Genomic DNA, 8,350 nt, shown 5'->3' with positions numbered 1-8,350 from the left:
GTAGCCACAGAGAAAATTTAGCAAGATATGTGTACCCAGAGGTGATCTTCTCCTAAAGACTCCAATATTCTGATGTGAGGGAGGTCTAGAGAATATGGAAAGAAATGAGACACAAGGTTCAAAAGCATCTGCAGGGAGCAGGGACAAGCAGGAGCACTCACCTCTCTAGGAGCTGTGATACGAACTCACGTGCCTGCTTTTCATGTAGACTATATCTTATCCAACCCCTAACAGTATTTTATTTATTTTATTTAGACTTTATTTTATCCGACTGTATTTTATTTTATACCCTCAACGTCTGCTTCAGGCAACCCTTTTTTTCCAGCTTCTGGAGTAGTTGTGGAAAATTTGCTGCTCCCAAGCAGATTTGAGAGGCACGCTGAGATGGAGAAGGTGGCTGCACACCTGGTGTGGGAGAGTCACTGCTCTCAGTTGCCATTTGTTATTTTTCTTCCACAACCATAAGCATTTGTCACCACTTAAAGCTGAGGGGTTTGCTTTCCTGGTCATTATTTCTCCCAGCACTTGCTCTACTGTGCATGTAATTTCTGTTGGCCTCCTACTAGATAAGTTGTATCTTTTCTATATTGAATGGACAAGGGAGCAGGTTCAGATTAGATATTAGAAAAAAAAGTATTCCCTGTGAAGGTGGTGAGGCCCTGGCACAGGTTGCCCAGAGAAGCTGTGGCTGCCCCATCCCTGGAAGTGTCCAAGGCTAGGTTGGACGGGTCTTGGAGCAACCTGAGGTAGTGGAAGGTGTCCCTGCCCACAGCAGGGAAGTTGGAATGAAATGATCTTTAAGCTCCCTTACAACCCAAACCATTCCATGATGCTATAGTTTTTTTCAGTCAAATATGTTTCTCAATACTGGGTGTATGGGAATGTCATCCTCATTGGGTGTTTATCTGCCTGAAGTTTCTATGGCCACCTTATTCCTGCGTTATCTTGGTGTGTTGGGAATAGCCCCTGCAGAGTGTTTGTAGAGAGCAGGACCTCAAGCTCTGAGCTCCTCCTGGAGATTTGGGGGATAGGTGGTTGTGTGCAGCTGCAGATCAATGTTTGCACAAGGAGAGCAATAAATTTCAGACTCTCATGTCATTAAATTGTGCAGTTTGGTCTGGGATTCTGTCCCAGCCTCAACAACTGTTTGTTAATAGTTAAGAAGACCTTGACATGCTCTTAACTGGTTAATAAATGACTTAGAGAAGATTTCTTTTCTAAATTGCAGGTTGGTTTGCTTTATTTTTAATGATGTTCCTCGCGTGTGCCTTGTAAAGTTTATGGGGAGTGTAAGTTGGTGAAAGGCCAGTGGCATGGCAATTACTTATGCTCTTTTTTCTGTATTAGGCCAAGGCAACTTTGTTTTAGTCTCTGGCCTCCTATGAAATATGTTATAGGATTAAATATGCTGCCGTAAATAAAGATTGAAAAGGCCTATGGAACTTGCTGGCAGAGTCTGTCCTCTTGCAAAATCGGATTACAAATTCTAGGTGATGTCATCTCAGGTATGAAATACTTCCAGCCAGAAGAGATCGGGTTATTTTCCTAATAGCATTCCTGAGAACTAGTGCCCATCATCTGGGATTCTGCAATTGATTTTGTTTCTCCATATGTTGGAACAGCCTTAGCAAAGAGTGTTCAGTCTCCCATCCCCCTGAATTATTTGGTGAATGCTTCTTTCATCTTAGATCACAGACAGACAAGCATCAGCTCACGAGGTGTCATGTACCAGCTACTGAATATAGAGCTCTAAGAAGCAGAAAACACAGACTCTGCTTCTTTAATTAGTTCATGCATCTGCTTTGTTAGCTGATCAGAAGTCCAAGAGCATAAGGAGTATTTGGCCCAGGACACTGATAGCCATGCAGTGAGATCATCAACAATTCTTTCCAAGAGGGAAGGTTAAGGAGTCCTCCTTCTAGGTCCCAAAATAGATTTCCTGTTGAAAACCCAGATAGATACACTATTTCAGTATCACAGAACCACTTCTTGCCATTATGCGAAGAGTTGTGAACTTTGGTGGAGTTTCTACCCTGATCCATGTGACTTCCAGCAAACCCTCACCTACAGCTGAAGTTGATGATCCCTGTGCTCTTGCCCTCTCAGAGCTGTGCAGATGTGTCCCTTGCAAGCTGCTGTTCTCTGTTCTGATAGATCTCCCAAAGGGCAAAGGTGACCCAGGCATCCAGAAGACAGTTTTGTTTGCTGGTCAATGCAAAGGCTTGAATAGTGTAGGGAAAGGGTAAGATTAAGGGTACTTGTTTTAGCTTTTAGTATGGGGAAGGTACATTAGGATTTGTTAGCAGTGGCAGATGGAAAATTCTGTTTCTGAACAGGAAAAGCAACATGAAAGAAAGATTGTATGGCATGGGAATTTTTGTAGTGAGTTGGTGGCTCTTCTCTAGAGGGAAGATTAAAACTCTACAGCCAGCATGGATTTTTTTGTAATCCATTACCATAGGGAAAACATCTGAAACACTGGGTGCATATTCCTGCCAAATACAAGGTGCCTTGTTTTCAGAAATGAGAGCAGCTCTTACTTTTTCACGTATTTTAGCTCACCCACCCATCTTTTGAATGTTTGACTACCTTAACATTGTACCTTTAGTAAGTCTGAAAAGCAACTCTGCAAAATGCTGATCTGGATGCACAGAAGCACCGAGATCCTTCTCCCCACCCAGGTGCTCTGGTCTGGCTCAGCCCCGCTCAGAGCGGCGCTGCCTTTGCTCCCCCAGCACAAACTGGCCCGAGCATCTGAAGAATGGCTGATATTCACCACTGTCCTGCTGGACATCAGCCATCCCAGGGTGGGTTGAACTGGCTGAGAAGATGGTCTTCTGAATTCCACTAAAAATGGGAAGCTTTGGAGGAAAAGCCCTTTGTTGTGGGAGTCATGTCACATTCTCAGACTACACATATGTATATAAAGTATATGAAGTGAACTCTGTGATCCAATTTAAATCTCGTGCAGATGAGGACAAGGCTGTTTTCTGTCAGGAAAATACCTGACCCCCTAGAACCACCCATATTAATCTGTCTGTGGGACAGGGTTACATCCACGCTTACTGCTCGGAATGAGAGCAGCCAGTCTGCCCAGCCTAGTATTTAGTTAGGAATAGAATAATTACATGTGGTTAGTTCTCAATATGATAAAATCAAGATCTGGCATGGTTGCTGGTCTTGTCTTAACCCTAACACAGACGTCAGTTTATTACCAAGGACCAGTTCTAAGTTGCATGAATGCCTTGTGTTAAGAACAAGGACTGACGATTGTGGGTTATGTCCACATCCTGCCTTCCACAGAAGGATATGTTTAGGGCTCCCTTTTCCAAGTGAATGCTTTCTATCTTTAGGTTTTGGTTTGGAAATGTGTTTTTCTTGAACTGCCCGGGGTCTATAGCACAGGTGCTCTGGTCAGGGTTTTTTATTTCAAGGGCTGGTGATGTTTGTGCAAAGTGTCTCGTTGGCACAGGGAGCATTTTATTTAGTCCCTGATCAAACCACGCTCAGCCACAACGAGCTGCCCTGCAGACTGATTTAAAACAATAGATTTATGTCATAAACTGTTTGCTGGAAGCACCATACTATTCCTAGTCCTGTGCCAAGGCTTGACTGTGAACTGGAGCAGAGGCTTCTTTTCTGCAAGCTGGACCAGTTTCTTTCTCTAGTTTACAGGACTCCCAGGGCAGTTTTATCAAAATAAGTAGGAAATGGGGGCTATAGGCACATTTTGGAAGGGCACAAGGGTGGGAACAAGCAGCAAGGGTTGCAGGCATCTGAACCTTGCACTGCTGAGTGCTTTGTACCCTGTGCTCAGGAGCCTGGATCAGGGTGAGGGCAGAGAGCTGGCAGGGGACACAGAGGCTGGGAGATGCCACATACCAGCACTGCTGTGTGTCTCCAGTCCTGGCATTCCAGCCACATCCTTGTATTGAAAGGGGCAAACTGGAGCAAAGTTAACCCAGGCCTGGTATGCAGGGGCAGCACAAGTGCTGGCACAGCAGAGCAGGGAGATGTGGATCTGTACTTGGTGTGCTATCCATGTAGTATTCAGTCACGCAAGGAAGCCTGTCCCAGGTGAGATGTTTTAACTCTCTCCAACTTTTCCTTATCCTGGGAGGAGGAAAATGGATCTGAGGGCTCCACCTTGTAATTAAAGTCATCAGAGATGAGGAATATGTAAGACAATGGTTCCTAATTAGCAGCTGCCTGGGTTAAATGCCGTCTTAGTTTTCCTTTTTGGTGGCAAGGTGAGCAAACAGTGGAAAGTCCTTGGCTGGGACAGAGGGAACAGGTTGGTCTGCAGCTTTCTCCATCCCCATGAGGAGAGATCTTTGATGTCTCTGAGTGGTGACTCTCAGCCCATTAATTCCAGTCAGTTTTCAGTCTGAAGGGCATGGCAGGCACAAAGTAAATAACCATATGTCGAACTTTCTGCCCATCCCCGGAGTCATGAGCAGAGGCTGGAGCACATCTTTGTGCCTTTGATTACATATAAATATTCTGTGTGTCGTTCTATGTCTCCCCTTGCCCCTCACATCCTGTGACTTCATCTGATGGTCTTTGGAGAACAAGGAGACTATTATTGGATACAGTCCTCATCCTAGAAATCATAAACCTGGCAGCTACCCTGGCCCTCTCTTCTTGGATGTGGCCCTATCTGAAATGCTCATGGCACATCAAAGGAGCCAACACGGGCTCCCGAAGGGTCTGCTCTCTATTGAGGACACAAGTGTCCTGTCCTCACATACTGAGCTACTCACAGCTTCTGCTCTCGCTGCTCAGTCCCTTTTTACTGCAGCCCCGTGACCAAAAGCCTTGCATTTGCAAAAGGAAATATATGAAAAATAGTGTCAGGCTGGGATAAATCACAGGGAACAACATCAGCTTTCTCCTATATATCTCCTATATATATATATGGATAGGAGAAATCAGGTTGTAGAACTAGTAGTTCTAAGGGTGGGATTTGAAAGACTCCCACAGCTCTGAGTTCCGTCTATATAAAATGACAGCTGTGTGTGCACTATTTTTTTTTTTTGTTGTTGTTTATAATTTTAAGAGGTTTTTTTTTGGTTTACCCCCATTAGCATTTCCTTAGTAGAAATCCTTTCTCCACACCAGCCATTTTAAAGATTAAGAAAGAGACAATGCCTCTGCAGGAAAGGTGAGCTGGGGTAGCTGCAGGTTGTGTCCTGCTCCAAGGTATGTCACTGGACACCTGGAGACAATGCATAGCCATGGCCATGAACCTGGCTAGAGGCAAAGGAAAATGTGGTCCAGTCACTTCAGGGGCATCACTTTGGGTCTACCTGAGCACATTCATTGAGAATTTGTCTTGTTTGGAGAAAAATTAGTTGGTTAATTTTAAAAATTACTATTTATTTTCACACCATTCAAATCGGCTCAGGGTGTGTTCCACACGGCAAAGCAGTGGTGCAATGAAAGCAGTTACTTTTCACTCACATTGGTCGTGGTAGACACCTTTGCTAGCATAGAGGACACTTAAGGGGCAGGGTTTTACCTACACTTTGAGGGGCAAAAGCCACCTCTTCCATGGGAAGCTGCAATCTCTCCGACCCTCCTGCCCTCCCACCAGCTCCTCCCACATGTGTAAGTATGTGAACTGATTATATAAGTGACCTGGGTTACAGCTAACCTGGAGGGAAAGAATGATAAGATTAAAAGAACAATGAATTAATGTCACCGGTGTTGGGCTTTATTGCCTGTGAACACTCACGAGAGCTGCAGCCTGTGAGACCTTGGGTCAGCAGCAGCACTGGCAGTAGGACCCACAGGAGCATTAACCAAGTGATGCACATACCTGGGGCTCCATAATCAAAGGCCTGCATGTTCTTCCCTCTCTTTGTTTTGTTTTTTAAGTCATCCTAATTAATTAAACAGCTGATGGAATGGCAGGGCAAGCACATTGTGCAAAAACTCAAAGCTGCACGGATTTTCAGTGTGGACCTGATGAAAAGGCTTGTTGGTGTACCCTCATTCTCATTAATGTAATTAACTCTGCTCTGAGTCAACTGAAACATCAACAAGTTGACCACCTTCAAAGCAAAAGTGATTTAACAACAGTGAAACTGATATTGGAGCACGTGAAATGCTGAAGAAAAGCCTTTCCTTTACGCAGTGGTTCTGAGTTTTTGAACAAAAGCTTTTTTGTAGGATGGATTTTTTTCTTGTAGTTGAACATTTAGACAGAGAATTCACCTCATTTTCATTAATTTTTTGGTAGGGGAAAAGTCAGCATTTTCTCAGTGAGGACTCACTGAAGCAGAGAGGCAGGGCTAGGTAAAGAAGCATGACTAACTCCAGCAGATTTACTGAGAAAAGCCAAAGTGTGTAGTGAGCAAGTGCCTCTTTGCTTTAGTGCTTTAACAAATTATCTCTATAAGCCTGGCTTATTCCTGAGATTTTATTTTACTTCAGTTAGTTTAATTCCACACTGACCCCGGGCACAAACTCCACTTGAATAAGGAGGCAAGTGCAGGAGAGATTTGGCAGCCCACTGTTGCAGACTGCTCAGTGAGTAGCGTTGGTTTGTGTGAGTAATGTCATTGCAGTGGGACTCTCTTAAGGTTAGTGGATCCAGAGCAACATATAATGGGTGTGTGGCAGATTTTTTTGGGCGATGGAGCTTGAAGGATGGGCAATTTGAATTTTATACTGGGAAAATCTGCAAAGCAAAGGATGGGAGCTTTTGCACAACATTTTCTTCCTACAGCTGTGATCTCGGAGAGTGTTATCAGAGCAGACCCCAGAGACAGGGGTGCTGTGTTCAGGTCAATCACCCAAAGGAAGTCCAAGTTCCTTTCCTGTTTTTTCCTACTCTCCTGCAAATAATCTGCAACCTGCTGCAGCACCTGTAACACTGGGAAGAGCTTTTCTCTGTAGCTGTTGGGCCTTCTGGAAACCTGACATTAATGAAGTGGTCACTGCCCCATCTATGGAGAAGCTGGGGGGGATGGATCACTGCTAATGGCTCCACAGCACAGAAATCACCCTCCAGCAGTTTGACCCTGGCACTCAACAGTCAACACAGATAGCAAATGGGTCAGGAAAGCTCAGGTGTCTTTGGAAACCATCCCTCAAAGCATGATGGGTAGATGCAAGTTGTCCTTGAATCCTCTCCTCCTGGAGATGTGGGGGAGAAGGAGATGCTCCTACATAAGCAGTGACCCTGACTAGTGTGTTGTCCTCATTCTCTCAATGGCTGCAATGAGCATGGCACAGATGTAAACCCATAATATTTTCCTCTCTAAAGCAAAAATATTCTGAAAACACCTCCATGTATGCTGGAAGGGCCTGTGCCAGAGCAACAGGGAAGGATTTCTCCCCCGGGGTGTTTGGCAGGCGCAGCGGCAGCGGCCACAATCCACAAGCTGATAATGTGCTCATGAGTCACTTCTCAAACACAGGACTGGCGAAACAGGCTGCACGAGGGCTCATCAGTGCTCAGGATATCGTAATTACGATGGTCTGGCTTGTTGAAGGGGGGCAAATGCATGATTATTTATAAGGAAGTGTCAGTACAGTCTAATCGTCCCAGGGACACATCCATGGCCTCTCTGGGGAAGCAAATATGAGCCTTTGGTGTCCTTGGCTCATTTACCCGCACAGCAATTCAGTTCAGCAGGAGCATTTGTGGCTGAGGTGTTCTCCTGATGATTTTCTTGTAGCTTTTATTACCTTCTTCCACTTCAGCAAACCAGTTCTCCCCTCTGTTAAATAAATGCTTGAGTGAAGATTTGTGGTAACTGGGAAAATCCCTGAAGTTTCACTCTGCTATAATCACAGAATGGTTGGGGTTGAAGGGATCTTGGGAGAATATCTGGTCCAAGCCCCTTGCTCAAGCAGGTTCACCTAGAGCAGATAACCCCTGTCTGAGGCACACAGGGTTTTGCACAGACCCAGAACAGTCATTTGTATGAGCTGCCAAGAATCTCTGTCTGTCCTGTCCCTGCTGCTCAAATTCTGGCTCCAGCAAAGGTCTAAGCAGTGTGTTCTGCACACCCTGTTATTCAGGCTGGTGCACATTCCTGGGAGCAGCACTTACTTACCCTTTTACAGCTCCTGCCTCAGCTGTGGTCTGCTACGGCATTTTCCCCAGTGACACTTCAGAACAAACTTTTTCTATATCATTAACTGCCCAGTTAGATTAAAAGATGGTAAAACAACAGGGTCTTAGTTGGGACAAGAGGAAGGTAGAGACATGTGCATGGTATGAGCCTGTTGAGAGCTCACCCCAGCCATGGTGACCCACTGGAGGGGTGGGAGTAGTGACTGGAGAACAGCAGATGAGCTCTGGTGGGAGCAGCCACAGGTGAAGTCATTTGCTGCA

This window comes from Lepidothrix coronata, unplaced genomic scaffold, assembly GCF_001604755.1.
Source record: "Lepidothrix coronata isolate B3197 unplaced genomic scaffold, Lepidothrix_coronata-1.0 Scaffold100, whole genome shotgun sequence".
Taxonomy (NCBI): domain Eukaryota; kingdom Metazoa; phylum Chordata; class Aves; order Passeriformes; family Pipridae; genus Lepidothrix; species Lepidothrix coronata.
The sequence above is the reverse complement of the archived record's forward strand: the minus strand, read 5'-3'. Positions refer to the sequence as shown.